A 21502-nucleotide genomic window follows, 5' to 3' on the forward strand; every position below is an offset into this window, starting at 1 on the left:
TGTCTTTTCTATTATTAGAGCCACAAAAAGGGAACACATCCCATTGTCAACCATGTATATAGAAGTTGCATACTAAAAATGCATCTACAAATTAAAAGTCATACTTATGAATTTGGTATACTTCCTATTTATTGGTAAGGATCAGTTGCGCAATCACAATAGTTTCTTCTAAGTGTATTGTTGAATCAATTTTGATATGGTTTCTCTCCACAAAGCAATAATTTCCTTTATTGTATGTTGATAATGTAGGGCCCACTTGCCATTGCACCAAAAGCCATGACTGTTAGTGAACATGGAACACCACATAATTAACCACTTGTGGGCAGGGGAGCGCGTCACATCACCCAACAATCTCCCCCTCGACGCGCATACCAGGTGCTTACGCGGGTCGTGAAGGCACCGGGGAGATTTGAACCCATGACCAAGCCAAAACCAAGCTCTGATACCAATTGTAGGGCCCACTTGCCGTTGCACCAAAAGCCATGACTGTTAGTGAACATGGAACACCACATAATTAACCACTTGTGGGCAGGGGAGCGCGTCGCATCACCCAACAGATAAAATCTAATTGAAATAAATTTAATTGTAATTGTCCACTATTGTAGAAGACATTCCATTTCATGTCAACTATTATTGGTTTCTTGTAGCCTCAAAACCATGCAAACATTTAAAAAAAAGGAAAATAATGTCTACATTCAATCAGCCACATAAAAAAAAAGTAAACATACCAATTTCATAGCAAACAAATACTTCATTTACAATTTGTTACATCCATTCATCGGATTTCTCGCATTACGTAGTGTATCAAATGAAATGAGCAATAATGCACTTCAGTTTAATAACTTGCAGATCATATGAATATTGGAAATATAAGAGGATCAAATGAGAGGGGAGGGGTGAATCAGTTACTACAAAAATAAATCCCAGATCCATCAGATGTCAGTACGAAATAATCTCTAAAAATTGAACTCTGCTGATGCTCAACAAAGACACAAAAATGCTATAACTCAGTAAATATTGAATATGCTCAGCAAACACTCATCATGAAAATATTAAGATGTTATTTGTGATTACTTATTACTTTAAATTAGTTGCAAACACATAAGAAGAAATAACACGAACACATTTGACACCAAGATTTAACTTGGAAACCAATTTGGGAAAAAGCACCAATTGCAACTAGTTACTAATTTTCACTCTTTTGAAGTGAGCCCTGTTAAGAGCGAACGCTATTAAAAGTTACAAAACACACTGTTAGGTGTGACCCTATTAGAGGATTTAATCACCCTATTAGGAGTGGCTTTGTTAGAGGTCTTTAGACAATTCAATAGAACTGCCACTTTGTTAGAGGATTTATAAATAATTGTTAAGCCAAGTTTGTTAAGAATTTAGATCACTGCTACAATGGTTAGAGAGTAACAATGAAATGAACTAATTTTTGATGCAACTAAATTGCAGATTACATATCTCAATTTTGGTTTGTACTTGATCCTTCTTGATTGAATATATATTTTTAACTTCATAAGGATAGACTACTTTATCCTTCTAATTCGCTTCTTTTCAGCATCATTAGATCTTCAAAAATATTCCATGCATTTGACATTTTTTCCACACTTTCTAAACCTTATCTTGACCTTTTATTTATATCTTTTATACTGTCAAGTCAACTCAAATACAACTTAGAATAATTAATATTCATCTTCTCAGTTGGCTAGAACCACCAAATAAATCAATTGAACTCAATATGCCAAAACAAGAAAATTCATTGTTAGCCGACCCTGCTTAGTAGATATTAACTTAGAAACAATTTTTGTGCATTAACCAAGTGAACCAGGTTAACATTGCATACTTGCTAAGTTCCTTTGGTAATTGAGTGAGCTCGGTTAGCACTGGTTCCATCCAACATTTCCTTCATTAACTGAGTGAGCTCAGTTAACACTTATCTCATGTAGACCTTCCTTTGGCACCTGAGTGAAGTCTATAGACACTGTCTTCTAAACAAGGAAAATTCTGGATCACTTGGTAGCCACATAAAATTGTCTTCAATGTTCGAGTGAGCTCGGCATACACTGAGTGATAATGATATGACATTTTGTGTAACATCAAAGATAATACACAATTAATCAATTATTTCAACAATCTCCCTCTTTGGCATTGATGGCAACACAACATGTCTTAGTATAATAAAATTTTAGAGCAAGAATAAAGTAAAGAACATATCCTTCATTTCATTCTAATTCTCATCCATGAGAACTCCCTCTATCAGTGTGAACTCATTCTGCCTTTAGTTTCTCCCCCTATTAGAAAGTTTCTGTCTGCTAGAACTTCTGCCAAGATTATTCTCCCTCTTTGACATCTCTTCTTTCTGTTTACAAAATTTCTATGAGATATGACAAAAAAATTCTCCCTCTTTGACATCTCATACCAAAGACAATATTTAGTGAATATCAATGTACCTCAAGTATTGATTCATTTGCAATATACCCTTGCCAATTTTGCATCAATTGATTGATCTTCAATATGCTCTGGTTGATACATCACTAACCTTCATTTAGTGAGCTTTAGATAGGGGAATGACCCCTAGCTTACCTCTTAGATACATAAATGCATCCTTAGGTGATGGCCTGGTGAATAAGTTTACAATTTGTTCTTTTGTATTTACATATTCCAATCTGACTTCTTTATCTTGTATCAATTCTCTCAAGAAATGATATTTTATAGAAATGTGCTTTGTTTTGGTATGCATCACTAAATTCCTTGATATATTGACTGCACTAGTGTTATCACCATGTATGATTACTGGATCCTTGATCTTTATCTTTATACCTATCATCATGTAGTGCCTAACCTCGTTCACATCTTTTCTGGACATTGATGCTATTATTATCATCAGACTTTGATGGACTAGTTTTATGTTGATGGTTTAGTGGCATTGTTTTGACACTATCAGATATTATGATATGGATTCAGTTGATATATGATGAGATCATTTAGACTTTACATTTCATGTATGTATGATGATCATTACATTGTTTTCAGTTATTAATGATGATTAGTTAGATGGTATATTATCTCATGTGTTTTATTATGGATACTTACCCCATACTTGCATGTGTATGGTGTGCGTGTTTTCATATTGTATGGCATTTCTGATGTGGTTAAGGAAGGGAGTCGTAGTCACCTGCTTAGTGAGGATCTACACGATGCACCACTTCCTGCCATTGTCTGTTTAGCTTAGCATTATATATATATATATATATATATATATATATATATATTGTATGTACATGCATGGTTTTTCTGCAGGTTGCAAGTACCGAGTATCGACTTCCCTGAATTGCCAGGATGAGCGTACCCTATTACACTATCTCAATGATAAGAGAAGGGAGGTAAATTCTCAAGTCCAAATCCCAAACCCTTAAACCATTTGTCTTAGTGAGTTAGGACAAGTATCAGAGTTGAGTACCCATCGAATGTGTCAGATGACATATTTCGTGATTTTTAACCCTTTAGATTGATTTTGTATGATTTGTTCTATGATGGGTTTTCATATTTTATCTTGGAGGTCTATGGTGAATTGTTTATTACTTAAGTCTTAATAAATGGATTTAATTAATAAATTAATTATTTGAGAAAATTAATATAAAATATCATGTTATTTGATATTTTGATTGTAATTAATTAAATGTGAATTATTGAAGAAAATGAATTAAATAAAAGAAAATTAGAAATAAAAAATTAATAATAATAATAAAATAATAATAAAGTAATAAATAAATAATAATAATAAAAGTTATAAAATTTAAAATGAAAGTTATAAATATTTAAATAGAAATTATATAAAAAGTGGATTGGAGTTATAAGCTTGCATGGGAGTATACTTCTCTATTTCTCATGTGTCCACAACACGGGGGTTTGTGTATCAATTAAGCACATGGTGTCTACAACCCTAAGGCTCATCTTGAAGGTTGGAAAATACCCATGCTTAGTTGGTGACACCTTCTAGCTATTTTTAGAAGCATTCTAGAGGTTTCCTGAGAGCTCTTTATATTCAAGCATCCCTAGAAGCTTAGAGATAGCGTTTGGAGTGCAATTGGAGCATTGGAGGATTCGAGAATTCTGAAGAAGGGAGCTTGCTCTGCGGGTTTTCTGAGGAAGAGCGAATTAGCATCAGAATTCGGGTAGATTCTTGTGATTTTACTTATGCTATTTTTGCATCTTGCATTCCCTGTCTTCTTCGTGTCTTCCATATGTCTTCTAAGGAATTTCATATTTTTATTGTATGCATTCTCAATATGGGCAATTGAATTTATGTGGAAATCTTTATATGCATAGATCTGAAAGAAAATGGGGCTAGGGTTTAAATTCATAGCCAAACCCACTAGATTATTTATTAGATAAATTTGAAGATCAAAGATTTAAAGGAAAATTTCAAAAATTAGAATTTCTAAGTAAACTGTGTATATTCTTGAATTTGCATACACATATACATATATATACATATATATATATATATATATATATATATATATATATATATATATATATATATATATATATGTATGTATGTGCTGTGATGGTGATAAACTCTGCGTGTATATATATATATACACACACACACACACATATATATATACATATATATACCCATATATATACATACATACATATGTATATACATACATACATATGTATATACATACATACATATGTATATATATACATATATATATTTATTTATATAATAATCGAATGTCAAATCGTGATAGAGTTTCATGTTAATAGTATTTCATATCACATGGGAACGTTTTTATAAAAAAAAATGTTATTGAAAATCGCATTTAAAAAAAAAAAAAAAAAAAAAAAAAAAAAAATATATATATATATATATATATATATATATGATGTTGGGCGGGTATTATATACCCCACCCATCGCAGGCCTACGAGACCGCAGTGTACCTGCGGTGCGAATGTATTGGGCCGCGCAATTTTAAAATCGCATTGCGATTTGAGTTTGGTTTTAAATTATATAAAGTTTTATTTGCAACGTTATTTCATATGAGATTTGGATATGAATCTCGATTTTGTTGCAATATCATTAATTATTAAATGTTATTATATATCTATATATTTATGTATGTATATATATATATATATATATATGTATATATAATTAATTATAAATGAATATTATAAAGTTCTAAATTAATGGATCACTCTTTTAATGATTTAAAATATTCATATTGAGTTTGTCAATTATGAAGAGATATTAATAATTAATTTAATTAAACTCAGTTTAATTAAGATTAGTTATTAGAATATATGATCGAAGTTTTGATTCATTGAGAGTGTTAGTTTTCAAACAATGTTATATAAACAAAATATTATTAGATCAATTAGAAAATTGAGTCTAATAGTTTTGGGGAGAAGCTTTTATCTATCAAACAAATACATGGGTTAGGAAAAACGTGAAATTTCTCCACTTGATATAATTTGGAAAAATGTAAACTGAGACTTTTAAATTCAAATTTGAAAACTTAGCAAAACCAAAACATGTGTTTACATTGTGTATTCTTTATGCTATTGTTTTGGGTTTTGGGTTGACTAGTGTTGACCAGTATAGGACGTCTACTAGAGGCTTGGGGGTTATGTGATTGTGATGTCATGATGATGTTTTAATCTCGATCTTTATAAACCCAACCATGGTTTGTGATGGAATGCTCTATGTATTGGATGTGATTACTAATTGTTATAGTTGAGATTCTTGTGTATGAGACTCTTGACCTAACCATTATTTTTGGTCATTGATCAGTTATCCTTGATTATTTTCTAGTTGCCATGATGGGATTGAGATGTGGATTTATTCTTGATGATGTCATGTTGTGACATGTTTGACTCAACAATTTTTGGAGTCTTCGATCAGTTTGATTGAGATATATTTTGGTTATTTAGAACCATTGGATATTTGATTATCAGTGATACTTCAGTTGCCAATAGAGAGCTGTTGTGTTCATGATTTTCTATGGATGTTGCTCATGGAGATTTTATGCTTTATGCATATTTGATGATCTTTTTATGAATTATCTTTTATGATTTTGAGATTTATGAGTCCATGAGCATTAGGGTAGGATATCTGCATGTAGTGACGAGAAGTGGCTTGCAATGGGGGTCGGGGCCCTAAGAGGCTTCCAGGGTAACTCATTGTAAGTTGGATTAATAAGTGATAACATTCACACCTAATACTAACAGAATGAATCTAAAAAGATAAGTGTTTTGTTCTCGCCCATGCCTTGAGCGCTTGTACAAGCTAGGATGGGAGTAGTGAGACGCATGGTTGCGACCTTGCATTCTGTAGTATGCCTCGTTAGTATGAGAGGATACTAGTGGCCGCATGAAGTCAGTATGGACCTGTGGAGTTTAGCTAACTGCCAAGGTAACTTGTACGTGATAAATGCGATGAAACTTTCCTGCTTGCATAGTAGGTTCCTACATGTCATTGTGTGTCTCTGGGATTAGATGTCCGATTTTGTGTTTGGAACCTTTGAGTTAGTATACTTTTAAGATTCCTGGACTTATAGAGATATGAGCTATGTGATTTTGATAGCCTATTTGGGACTTGAGATTATCTCCTCAGCACGGTGGGAGTGGACCACTTAGGTACCACGCGGTCGGGTGGTAGTGTATTTTCCACTCTTATCATTTTGAGATTCATTGAAACATCATGGTTGATGCGTCCTTCATGATGGTGGATATGTATCCTTTTTCATTGATGATTAGTATATGTTAGATGGTGTTATCTTATGCTTTTATTTGCATGTTAGATTACTTTCTACATATGATGTTGTATTTATTAGGAGTGACAGTCCTACTATGTAATATCGATGATCTCTTCGATGATTTGGAATGTTACGCACAGAGGGATGGCTAGGATCCACGATGGTCTAATGATGCTATTGATAGTTGGGAGGAACCGTGCACTTAGTTTATTATGTTTGATCTTTATGATGGATGTTTTTATCTTTTATGATGGTGTATCATGTGATTGTCTTTACTTGATGTATCATGGATTAGAATAGGATGATGTACCTTATTCTATGTATGTATATTCTTTGAGCTTTTCATGTACAGTGGATGAATGAGCATTTGAAATGTAATGTATAGACATTGGATTTATCATTATTATTTCATATGGATGTTGTACTAGATGGATTCATGTATGTAATTCAATGTTAAGGGATCTTAAAGAATGTAATCCGTTATTTATGTTATGTTTACTTTCAGATGGACAATGCTATTGCTTCCGTTATTGTGCATAAGTTATATGTGATTATTACTATCATGAAAAAAAAAAATTGTTTCTAAACTTAGTGAAAATTCTAGGTTAATTCTTTGGATCCCTTGGCGGGGCATTACACATTAGTTGTTTGAACCAAACAATGTTAGAACAATTAACTACTATTGTCACATATTTTTCCTTTGTTGTGGATTGAGAGATACAATTTTGTTTCTTGCTTGTCCAAGACACTAGTCTTTTACCAAGAAAGAATGCTCCACTACTAGTGCTTCGTTTGTCATCAATACTTCCTACCCAATCAACATCTGTAAGTCATTTTAAGTCCAAATTGCCTCCTATTTTGTACCATAAACCATATTCTTCAGTCCTTTCAGATATCTCATAATTCTTTTAACTGTCATTATGTAATTTTCTTTAGGATTTGCTGAGAATGTTGCCACCATACTGACTGTTAATGCAATATCAAGCCTTGTATGTACTACATACTGTAATTTTCCAATCATTGATCTATATGTGGTTTGATCTACCTCTTTGGAATCATCATTTTTGGAAAGCTTATGTCTAGTAGACATAGGGTTTCCAACTGGTCCCGAATCCTCTATTCCAAATTTCTTTAGTATATCCTTGATATATTTAGATTGAGTGATGCAAATACCATCTTTCTTCTATTGAATCTACAATCCAACAAACAATTTTATCTCTCGAAACATAGACATCTCAAATTCTTTACTCATTTCTTCTGAAAATGCCTTGCATGAGTCATCATTTCCTGTGAATAAAGTATCATCAACAAATATTTCTACCAACACTATCTTCTAATCTGGTCCTTCTTTGATATACAGACTACTATGATCATTTGTTCTTTGAAAACCAATCTGTATCAAGTAGTTATGAGGTCTTTCATACCAAGCTCTAAGAGTTTTTTTGAGACCATATAATGCCTTATGTAATTTGCAAACCATGTCCTTTTTGCTAGGATCTACAAAACCTTCTAGTTGTTCAAAGTAGACTTTCTCATCAAGGATTCCATTCAAGAATACAGATTTTACATCCATTTGATAAATTTTAAATCCTCTCTAAGCTGCATATGCTAGTAAAGTTATAGCACCTTCCAATCTTGCAATAGGAGCAAAATTTTCACCATAATCAATACCTTCTTATTGAGAATAGCTTTTACATACCAACCTTGCTTTATTTCTAGAAACTTTTCCATCTTCATTTAGCTTGTTTCTGAATACCCACTTTGTGCCAATTACATTTTTATCCTTGGGTCTAGGGACAAGTGTCCAAGTTTTGTTCTTCTCTATATATTCTATTTCTTCATTGATTGCTTCAATCCAACTTTCATTTTCTAAAGCATCTTTAACATTTCTAGGTTTAGATTTACCAAGTAAACATGTACCTTTTAGTTTACTTCTTGTCATTGTTCCATCTAATTTGTCTCCAATGATTTGATCAGGTGCATGATGCCTTCTGACATATCTTGTAACATAGGTTCTTTGGATTTACTAATTTCATAATGAACTTCAATATCAAGCTCAAGTCCCATTGTTTGTGACTCGGGTCCATCAACTTGGTTTGCTCTAGCTCAATAGCTGCCAATTATGACTCAGGTTCTTTATATTGTGACTCGAGTTGCAATGTCTGCAACTCAGTAGCTGTTGGAGATTTTGGGGACTTGAGAGGTGAAGCCTCATTTCTTTCAAATAGATTTTACAGGGTATCAGGTTCATAGTAGACAAATCTTCTATAATCCTCAGGCTCTTTGTTGCTTTCTTCTTCACTCTTTTCTGCAATCTCATCAATTCTCACATGCGCACTTTCTATGATTTTATGAGTAGACAAGTTCAAACATTTATATGCTTTACTTCTACAAGAGTATCTTAGGAATATGCCTTCATCACCTTCAACATCAAATTTACCTTTCTTGGATTCTTTCAAGATATAACATTTGCTGCCAAATACTTTCAAGTAACTTACATTAGGTTTGTAGCCATACAATAGTTCATAAGGAGTTTGGTTTGAGTCTTTCTTCTGCTATAATCTGTTCAAGATATGAACTACAGTGCTGATAGCTTCCTTCTAGTATTTGATTGCAACATTATTTTCTATCATTAATGTTCTTGCACAATCCATGATGGATCTATTTCTTCTTTTAGCTACACCATTTTGCTGAGGTATACTGAGAGCTGATACTTTTCTTTTAATTCCTTCTTCAATGCAGAATTCATTGGAGATGATTCACTACCTTTGCCTGATCTTAAACATTTTAACTTCTTTCCAATTTCTTTTTCTACTCTTGCCAAATACCATTTGAATTTTTTAAAAGCTTATAATTTTTCTTTTAGATACATTATAGTCATCATTCTAGAATAATCATCAACAAAGAGAATAAAGAACTTTTCTCCATTTTTACTCTCTATTCCAATATGTCCACATAAGTCTACATATGCACAAGTTCTAAGACTTCTTTTGAATGAATGTTTTTACTTTTTAAACTAGTCTTTCCCATCTTACCAATTTGGCAATTCTTGTATAGACCCATATTAGGTTTCCTCAAGCTAGGAATACGTCTTACTCTTTTATGTTTTCTTATTGTAACTAGATTATCAAAGTTTACATGACATAATCTTTGTTCCATAACCAACTTTCTTCTGCTTGAGCAATAAAACATGAACTTTCACTGAGGTCAAGATAAAATAGATTACCTTTTGTTTGTTTGCTAGATCCAACAAGATTTCCTTTTCCATCCAATAGTTTGGCCTTCCCATTCATAAATTCTACCTCGAATCCAATGTTATTCAACTGTGCCACACTTAGTAGATTATGCTGTAGTCCTTCAACCCAATAAGCATTGTCACATACAAGTTCATTGGTCAAAGAGATACATCCTTTTCCTTTTATGCGACAAGGTTCATTATTTCCAAGTCTTACACTACCACCATCATAATATTCCATGTGCTCAAACTTTGTTTTATCTTCAGTCATATGATGTGAGCAGCCACTATCAATAATCCATCTATTATTTTTGCTAACATGAGAGATAAGTTCCATCTTATCTCCTTCATCATCAGATTCATCTTTTACAATAATATATACCATTTCATCTTCACTATTATTAGAATCTTTAACCATAAAAAAAGATTTCTTACCTTTTTCCTTGTAGTTCTTGAATTCCTTTTTGCTTTTGTACTTTTTTCTTTACTTTTCATCCTTTTTTTCTTTGGTTGGGCACTTAGCAACAATGTGACCAACTTTTTCACAAGGAAAATAGACTAGAGGAATCTTGCCTTTGTACTTTCCTCTACCTTTGGAATATTTCTTTGCAAGTAGGGCTTCAACAACTTCAAGATCATTGTCAAAACTTTCTTCAGTTTCTCCTTCACTTGCTGATTGATTGGTCTTTGATTTCTTGCTCTTTTCCTTGAGTTAGAGTTTGGCTTCAAATGCAGACTCAATATTTTTTGAACTAGGAACATAGTTATCATAGTTATCCAACTCAAGATGTCAATCTTCCAACTAGAGAATCCAAATTTTTTTTTTTGTTTGGATCACATCTTATTTCTTGAATAGTACACACTCTAATTGCATAAATAGGAAGAAGAGTTTTGAATACCTTGCTTACAACTATTTTTTCATCAATGTCTCCTCTAGATGCTTTGATTGCGCTCATACTTCTTTTGATTCTTTCTACTTATTTTGCAATGTTTTCATCTTCTCTCATTTTAATCTGATCAATTGAACTCAATATGCCAAAAAAAGAAAATCCTTTGTTAGTCGACCTTGCTCAGTAGATACTAACTTAGAATTTTTTTGTCTGTGTTAACCCAGTGAACTTGATTAACATTGCATACTTTCTAAGTTCCTTTGGTAACTGAGTAAGTTTAGTTAGCTTTGGTTCCATCCAAAATTTTCTTCTCATCTTCCACAAACCTTCCTTTGGCACCTGAGTGAACTTGGTAGATACTATCTTCTAAACTAGGCAAACTCTAAATTGCTCAGTAGCCACAGAAAACTATCTTTAATGTCTGAGTGATCTCAACATACACTGACTGATAATGATATGACATTTTGTGTAACATCAAAGACAATACACAATTAATCAATTTTTTCAACAATGACATTATGATTGAAAGTCACATGATATGAAAGATCTATTTAGTAAAAAAAACTTCAATCTATCCATGTCATTTATTGCATTTAGTCTTTGCAAATTAAGAGCAACAATATGTATATAGCAATGGAATTCCATTAACATATTTACTAATAAAGTGGATCTGTAATGATTTATAAACATTAAAAGTGTACAAAATATATTTCAGATATCAATTATCAATGCACCAAATTGTCAAATGTAAGTGCCAATGGTCTCCTTTTTTTTTTTTCTTTTTTTTGAAGACATCAATTTACATATCCAAACATTAGGTTCATATGACATTGTTTGCTACAAATAGGATTTTCCATTGAAATGAACAACAACTACATGTGGCTCAATATATTCAATTACATGTGTGCATCTAACCATGTTTTGATGTACCTTCACATCCATGCGTTGAAGATGGGGTTGAAGTTGGTTGTTGCCCTCTATTAGAAGGAAAACTGGCCACCTCATTGTACTTCATCATCCACCCTTCACTATGAACTCTCAAGATATTTAACATGTCATCGTATGTACAGGTTGACTCGAAGAACATCTTCTTGTTCATAGCAAGTGATTCCTCCAGATTGCGATTGATCAACTATTGTTCATGTAGTTGAAGACAATACTCCATATTTTTCTCCTTAACCTCTATAAGAAACCTATCAAGCTCTTTGTTTTTCATCTCCAATTGAGCATTTTTCATCTCCAATTCAACATTCTGCAACTTTAGGTGCTTATTATCTGCTTCACAAGTAGCAGAATTCTTTGACTACAAATATATATATTTCTCTTGAATTTGACTGTGTTTCTCTTGAAGTGAGCTATTGAAGCTGTCATCCAAGGTGGGATTTGTGTGTGAAAAATGTGGAAAAATATGCAAACACACTTCTATGAATCCTTATACTTGAAATTCTTCAAAATAACACCATGAAAGTGCAAGATCTCAAGAATAGACTCATAGCTTCCTATCATCAATGCACAAAGACCTACAAAGGCTTGTAGTGGTGGCTCTCATATGAACATTAGCCTTGGTCTTCACAAATACATCCAATGAATGAAAGATTCAAATGATCATGAACATGCAAGATATCTCCAAGTCTCCAAGAAAGCTTCAAAAAATGTCTATCTTAATGGTAGCATAAGAAGTCATGATCTTCTCATAAGAATGGTCCAAGTCCTCAAGGAAATCATATGAAAGCTCCAAATAATGGTGATCATAAAATTGCCTCTTAATAATGGTGATAATAAAATTTCCTCCTCCAAAATGAAGGAGGTCTCCTTATATACCAAAGCCAAGAGGCATTCCCAAATTGGAGGGAAAATGAAAATTAAATGAAAAGGTGTGACCCACATAAGAGAATGTGCAATTAGCATTTAATTAAGAGATGTGAAATGTAAAACTCCATTAAATTATAAGATGAGGGGTTTTTTTTATTTAATTTAAATGTAAAATAATCACTTTTCTTATAAAATAAAGTGTGTGACATTTATTTAATTACTTCTTTTAAAATAATAATTGTTTCACATAAAATTAAGTGAGGAGGGGTTTTATTTAGTTAAAAGGGAGAAAATTCCTTTAATTAAATAATACAAAGATCAAGATGATCCAGCCATTTATATAAAATTAATTAAATAAATTAACTCTAATTTAATCAAGGAAATTGATGTAAAATAATAATGATAATTAAATAATTGAAATAAATTGAATAATTCAAATAATTTAATTTGATCAAAGGAAATGGTGATGTAAATATCGATTCAAGCTTGAGATAAATTATGAAACCAAGGCATATAGTCAAGGTGACCATTTTAGGGTGCATACATTTGCCCCTCTTTTACTAATGTGTGTCCACATACATGACAAGCACATTAAGTCAAAGAACTATAAAATAAAGTGTGTATAAAGATTGATTTATGTCAAAAATATATAAAGATTAAGCATTCAACTTTGGTCCCCTTAACATGCCATCTAGGGTCTTATAGTGCTTGGACCACAATATGCCACTACAGGTCTTATCATTGTAGGTCTACCTAAAGAGTTTTTAGCAACTATAAAATTCATGAAATATATATAAAGGAGAAAGACAGATATTAACACCTAGAAAATGAAAAATCACGCATTGACTTTCCCCAAGTACAACAATCATCTACCCCAAGCTAGGTAGAAAAAGATGAGTAGGTTTTGAATCAACTTTGAAAAAAATGAAGCTTAATAGACTATTCTTGCCCCCTTGAGATCAAAATTGAAATGAAGGAAAGGCTAAGCAAGAACAAGATAGATATGATCAAATTAGAAAAAGGTTCATGATGAAAGATAAGTAAGATATAGATCAAGAAACTAGGGTTAAATCACTAAGCATGAAAAGCACGCCCCAAATCAAAAGAAAGAAGGGGGGTGAATGAAAGACAAGAAGATGGAAAGAAGAAGAGGGAAAATGCATAAAAAACCATCAACTATGCAAGATATGACATGTTGATTGAGATCACAAACAAGTGACATGTACCAAAAAGAACAATTGTAATCAAAGATGATAGCAAAGAAATGATGAAGGAGACCTCCAAAAGGTAAATAAAAAAATCAAAACCTCCAAAAAGATAAGGGGATAAAATGCATGTTAATGTCCATATGATGCTTCTATCCATTCTATGTACTTACTTATTTTGGCCAAGATTAAGATCCTTTTTTAATAATCTAGCCAAGCTACACAACCTTCATTGGTCGAAACCATGAAGATATGAATGTAACTATATCAGAAAGATCACACAATCATGAATAATCACCAAAGTAATTTGAAGATATGAATGTGATTGGAAGCTTCCCACAATCATCACTAATCACCAAGGAAACTATGATGATATGAATGGGATCTGGTAGTGTCGAGAAACACTGTGAGTCTTGAGATCAAAACCACACAAGCAAGAAATCAACCAAAATTGTGTCTCATGATCCATAGTTCTCTAGCTATGCATCCTGGAGAAAACCATAGAGACACTCATCAATACTAATCAAATCACTCATTACAAAAAAAAAAAAAAACCACATGCCCCTAGTGCAAAAATGACTAGGGAGGGAATATAAAAAAAATACAAATATAGTGCAGTAAACATGTATATATAGCAATGAACAATCATCATACAAAGAAAGATCAAAGCATAGCTCAACATTAAGTATAAACTAAAGCATGATAATCAAGAAAAGACTCTCAGGGTAGTGTTAAGAAACACTGTTTTGATGTTTAAGATATTTAAGGAACACCTTTGTTGATATTGAAAAATACCATTTCTTTTCTTTCTCTTTTATAATTTTTTTTGTATTTTTGGAATATATCACTTTTTTTGTATTTTTTAGGACCCATAAATATGTATAGATGCCCTCAACAAGAACATACATTAGGGATAGAACTTTTTCAAATGAAGCACACCAATAGGATCAGGGTGCTAATCTCCCTCAAGTGTAGACAAAAAATAGGCACTTGATCCAAAAGCAGATGTAATAATAAAAGGACCCAATCAATTAGGCTCAAATTTTTTTTTTGGATCTCTATTTTTTTTATTCTTAAGATTCTCATGCAAAACAAGATCTCCCACTAAAAAGACTCTAGGGAAAACTTTCTTGTCATAAGTCTTAGACAATCTTTTTTGATAAATTCCCATGTGATCAAAAATAGTTTTTCTCTTCTCATCAAGTAACCCAAATTCTTGTAATCTCATAACTATGTAATCTTCTTTTGTCACTAATCCATTAAGAGTAACTCTCAATGATGGAATCTCATCCTCTAAAGGCTCAATATTGTAAATATGAATAACATCCTTGTTGGAAACTATAGAATCAGAGTCTATAAAGTTCCTCTCGATTTCTCTTGAATCATAAAATTGTCTAATAACTGGAAAATCCAACTCATGAGAAATATGTGAGTTTGAAATCTCATTAATTGTACTAGGTTGATAATCATAAGCATGAATCACATCAATACCCAAATCAATTGTAGAAGGCTCTAAAGATAAATCCAATTCATACTTATTTGAATATTCTGTTTCATCATTGTTTTGTATATCTGAATCATTTTGAATTTTTGAAGAAGCGTCATTAACTGAACCATGTCCATCTCCCCAAAGAAGATTAGTAAAAGTGATCAAATCATCACATATATCTTGTTGATCAAGTATATACACTTCCTCATCATCATCATCATAAGCACCAAAGATGGCTCCATCATCATTTTCTTCTTTGTAAATCCAATCTCTAACAACACTTCATTCTTCCAATTCTTCCATAGGAAGTAAAGGTTCAATCAAAGAAACAACCTCACATCCCTCCATTCTACTATTAAGTGTTTTAGATTCTATCACACATTCTACATATTCTTCTACTGTCTCATCTGCAACTCTATCCAAAGGCATATATGATTATGCTGAAATATTATTGATAGCCAAAGTATTAACTCCTGAAATACACATCTCAATTTTCTTATGTGCAAATGTGACACATTGATGATATGTGGAAGGAATGACTTTCATTTCATGTATCCAAGGTCTACCCAATAAAATGTTATAAGAAAGGGTACTAGTATCACAACCAATCCTTTAGATTTTCTTTCATTACCATCATAAGCTCTAATAGTAACCTTTTGTCTAGTATCAATATCTTGTTCTAACTATCCCAACTTTTCAAGTATGTTGAAAGGAAAAATATTCAACCTGACACCCCCATCTATCAATACACATCTAACAAGAGTTTTGTGAATCATGACTTCAATATTTAAGGCAAGATTATGTAGATGATTCAAATCCTTATCATTTTCCTTAATTGTAACCATGTTGATAACATCTTTTGCATTAGAATATCCATAATTTTTATTAGAATAAGTATAATTCACTTGAGCTTTCCCATTCTTAGATGATTCACCCTTTTCATGCTTAGGCAATGGATCCTTATAAGCTTGATGATCATTATTAGTAACATGATTAGCACCATCAATTACTAACTTTCCATTATCAATCAAATTTTGAATATCATGTTTTAACCTTGACATTTTTTTGGAGTATGACCAATTTTTCTCTAATGATATTTACAATAGGCATTATCATCCCAATGTGGACCCTTCACAGGAGGTGGTTGCTAATTCTCAATCAAAGTTAATAGCTTTCCATCAACCAACTCTTCCAAAACATACTCATAAGGTCTACCAATCTTTGTAAAAGTTCTTTTTCTCTTGAGGATTTCTATAATTGTATCTAGAATTATCTCTAGAATTATCTCTATTATTTTGCTGAGAAGATGCTTGAAGTTTCATAACATGAACAGTATCTAATAACTTGTAAACTATTTGGTCATTAGACTTAGGTGCATCAACTATACCATCATTAACCACATGTTGGTTCCCTTTATAATAAGTACTCATATTCTTATTTCCATTGTTGTTATTATTCTTGTTGCTATTATGCTTGATAATTCCTTGATTTTTCAAAACATCTTCAATACAAAAAGTTGTTTCTACCATATTATGAAAAGTCTCAAACACCCATTTGCCAATTTCATTTCTCAATTCAGGAACCAAATTACTCACAAGTATATCAAATTTTTATTTTTATGGAATTTCTCTAAAGTAACGAGAATGTAACTTTCTCCATCTTTGCAAAAAGGTAACATAGGGTTCTCCTTGATCTTGTTTGATGTTGCATAAATCCAACATAGAAACTAATTTTTGAACATTGTAAGAGAAGTGTTGAACAAATTTTTGAACAAGGTCCTCAAAATTCTTAAGTGGGGGAGTAATCTTAGTGAAGCATTCCATAGCTTGACCCTTTAAACTCCTAGGGAACAATCTCATAAGATTAGCATATTTATGTGCAAATTCCAAGCTCAAAACTTTAAACTGTCTCACATGATCACTAGGGTCTCCATTCCCATCATACTTATCATAATGAGGAAATTATATTTTCTTAGGGAATTCAACCTCTAGAATACTCCTCTCAAAAGTTAGAGGAAAAAAACTTTGTAGAGAAAATATATTCTTAGGTGTAATTTTATCCATTAACATCTTCATATTTTTCTCAGTTTGTTCTTGAAATGAAGGATTTTGTCTCTTGATATTCTTATTCACATAAAAATCATAAGGTACTTGAACACCTTTTTTAATGAAATCCATGAAGGATTTATCCTTATTAATTTAAATGTATTGATCCATGTATTTGTGAAATTCTAGGTCTTGCTCTAATAAATCATAATCCACACCAAAATCACATGTAGTAAATTGAGGGTGTTGTTTTGAATTCCTTGGAGGAGAAATTTACCTTTGCTGATAGCTAGGAGGAGGATATGGTTGTCTCCTATTTCTCTCAAAAGATTGTGAAGGTGACATATGTATAGTAACTCTTAGAGGAGGAGAAGGAGGTGGAGAACCATTACCACCACCAAGCAAAAGTTTCTAACATGCTATTTCATGAGCTCTCTTTTCTGCCTCATGTTATATGAATGCATCCATGTAAACTTGTTTTTCTTGTAGAAGATGTCTCTCCTCATCACCTCTAGGAGATATAGGAGGTGGAGAAACATTACCTCTTTGAGAAAGAATATCATTGACCATTTTTTGAGCCATATCTTTAGCCATTTTTCTAGCTTGGGCTTCTGTATACATACTTGCTTTACTAAACTGACCATTAGGGGTTCTTGGAGTTTTGTTGAGAAATTCTTGAGACCTAGCCAAATTCATCTTGTTTGATTTTATCATCCATTGGGTGAGAAGATTTAGGTGATAATCCAGGAGTAGCAAGAAATGGAGAGTAGTGTTGATCTCCTCCAAAAAAATCATTTGTTGATGTAGTTTTATCAATATCTTCATGAGTTATGTGAGATCCCAAAGGTTCAAACCCATGTTGCCTCAATAATCTATCATTTATTATGTCATCCATGCTTTTATCTTTTCTTCCAATGAATAACATGTATTGCTCAAAAAGTGAAGAGGGCCTAGGTATGTTCAATTTACTAAGATTGCTAGGAGTAAACTCAATTTCTATTTTTCCCTTAGGTGTTTGATCAAAAAAAGGTTATTTTCCTTTACATTTTTGATGAGTTGGAACTAAGGGTAATTGAACAAAATTAACTTGAGGTTGTTTACCATGACTCACTTGAAACTTAGTCATAACTGACATGAGAGGGAAAACACTAGTAAATAGGAAGACTCCAAGAAGCATTGGTATCACTCTTGGGTAGCAAAGTAATCACTTGTCCAATTAATAAGGTGTAATAATGTAATTGTCTATCACTCTCATTAACTTAATCAACTAATAGAGGTTAACACAATATGCCACTGTTGGTCTCATAATTGTGGAATTATCCAAGAGTTATAATGTTCTTTAATAAAATTTAATAATATGAGACAAATTGATATGTTTAAACAAGTGAATACCCACAATCCAAGGATAAAATCAAAGAATCCCAAAGAAAACTTTTTCCATTAGGGAAATCTCTAACTTTGCAAGTTTTGATGGTGGCAACAGGATAAGACAAGACTTACCAACTCAAAGATAGCTATGATGCAAGGATCCAAAGTGACAACAAGTTTAGATGCTCAAGATTAGGTCCACAATGGTCAAATCAACTCAGGAATGAAAAAAACACGATTATCCTATAGTCCAAATGATGAATGATGAATTTTCATTTTTTAACCAACTAAGATCAATTTTAGATTTATAAATAATAATCAGGCACATGGAACAATAATCAAAGATTTCAAGCAAATATCTACAAGCAGTGGGCAAGGGACAAAGCAACGTTGCGCATGAACAAGAATAGTGTCATAGTATGAATCCAATCCCTAGAACCACTACTGTGTATGTTCTCAAAATGTTATTCAATCACACACATAGTCCTAGAAAGAAAATTTGGCAACACTAAGGTTCTTAGTAATGGTCAACTCTACAACTTTTGCAATCTAGAATGGGTGAAATCCAATCCCGACACACTAGGGTTTTGACATATTCTGAGAATTTAATCAATCAGAGATACTAAGGAGATTCGAAAACCAAGAAAAAGACTACACCCATGGGGATTTCCCCCACAAGGACATTTATATAGCGGTTGCTACTACCATGTCAAAAATGGCTATTATCGCTTGAGGTTCCATCCATGTGGTTGACCCAATAAAGGGAGTGTCCACTACAGCTAACCCTCTACAATAAAGAAAGACTCACAAAGTTGTACCACAAGGGGACTTGATTTGGATTCAAGAGTTCCAAGTTTCTAATGTGCCCAAAAGGGAATAGAGCATACTCCTCTAGCCTCTTCACCTCACCCAAACATAGCAAACAAGATTCTTTGACATGCTAATTCAAAATAACCTCACCAAATTTTTGGAAAAGCCAAAAACAAACACCACCAATATCTAAAGAGAAAGTACCAATGGATGTTGAGGACAAACCCAAGCGAATAGTGAGATAATGACAAATATCCTTCCCTACCTACAAGGGGATCTGTTGTCAAGAGGAACTTCGCATATAAAGAAAGAAAATGAAGGCCAGTCCCTCAAGATCACCAATTAGTAGTCATAGGACCTAATTATTATGTGAAACATATATGTGTGAAAGTAAATCTAGATCCAATTTTAGAGCACCAAATGAAGTGTGAATCTATGAAAGCATGTAAAAGCACTCAAGCCAAACACATAAGATGTTCATTTTAGTTCCAAATTGAAATGTTATAGAGATCTAATAAAATACCTATTAATCCTTTCAATGCATGTTTTCTCTGTTGTACCTTTCATTTACACTTGAACACTTGCTCGCAACGAACAAAGCAACAAACAAAACAAGCAAACACAAGATATGCAATATATATCCAACTTATGCAAAATTAAGGTTAGATCTGAAAATCTAATTTTTGAGAGTGATAATAACAAACAAATAACCCAACCAAAATCTCACATCATGCATTGATCCATTGTGAAAATTAAATGGAAGCTATTCATTAAATGCCCTTTTTTAATATTGATTTTTGACCTAGTCATCAAGATTAGACCTATATGATATGAATTAGGATCCAAAACCATAAATGAAAAAAAGAGATCCCTATCAAAAATTAGAGAAATTTCAAAAAATGTTAGAATTTTGAAAAGATCTTTTTATTTGTGCCCTAGAAAGCCATTTTGTCAAAACAAACTAGTTTTTACAAATCAAATTATTGAGCCTTAACATTATCTCTAAAATCAAAACACAGAGAACCAACCATATTTAGAATTCAAACACATTTCCAAAACTGCAAATTTTTCCAAAAAATGTGCTAATTTTCATCCTAAAATAGTTTTTCATGAAAAATTAAGAAAAAATTATAAAAAATTGAAAATAACTTAGTAAAATCTAAAAATTTCAGTGAAGTTTCTCTGATATGTTTCCAACTTGAAAAAAAATTTAGACCAAAATACCAAGCCATTTTAGAAATATGATAAAATCTTTGAAAATCTAGGGTTTTCTTCTCCAAGAAACTCTACATAAGGGGTTAGCTCCAAAAATATCCAGAATCAACATGAAAGAGGTGGGTTGCCCCATGGTGGACACCAAAAATGTGTGTGAAAAATGTGGAAAAATATGCAAACACACTTCTATGAATCCTTATACTTGAAATCTTTCAAAATAACACCATGAAAGTGCAAGATCTCAAGAATTGACTCATAGCTTCCTATCATCAATGTGCAGAGACCTTCAAAGGTTTGTAGTGGTGGCTCTCATATGAACATTAGCCTTGGTCTTCACAAGTACATCCAATGAACAAAAGATTCAAATGATCATGAACATGCAAGATATCTCCAAGTCTCCAAGAAAGCTTCAAAAAATGTCTATCATAACGGTAGCATAAGAAGCCATGATCTTCTCATAAGAATGCTCCAAGTCCTCAAGGAAATCACATGAAAGCTCCAAATAACGGTGATCATAAAATTGCTTCTTAATAATGGTGATAATAAAATTTCCTCCTCCAAAATGAAGGAAGGAGGTCTCCTTATATACCAAAGCCAAGAGGCATTCCCAAATTGGAGGGAAAATGAAAATTAAATGAAAAGGCATGACCTACAT

Source organism: Cupressus sempervirens, chromosome 2, assembly GCF_028749045.1.
Source record: "Cupressus sempervirens isolate cs-2001-9-10 chromosome 2, ASM2874904v1, whole genome shotgun sequence".
Lineage (NCBI taxonomy): Eukaryota > Viridiplantae > Streptophyta > Pinopsida > Cupressales > Cupressaceae > Cupressus > Cupressus sempervirens.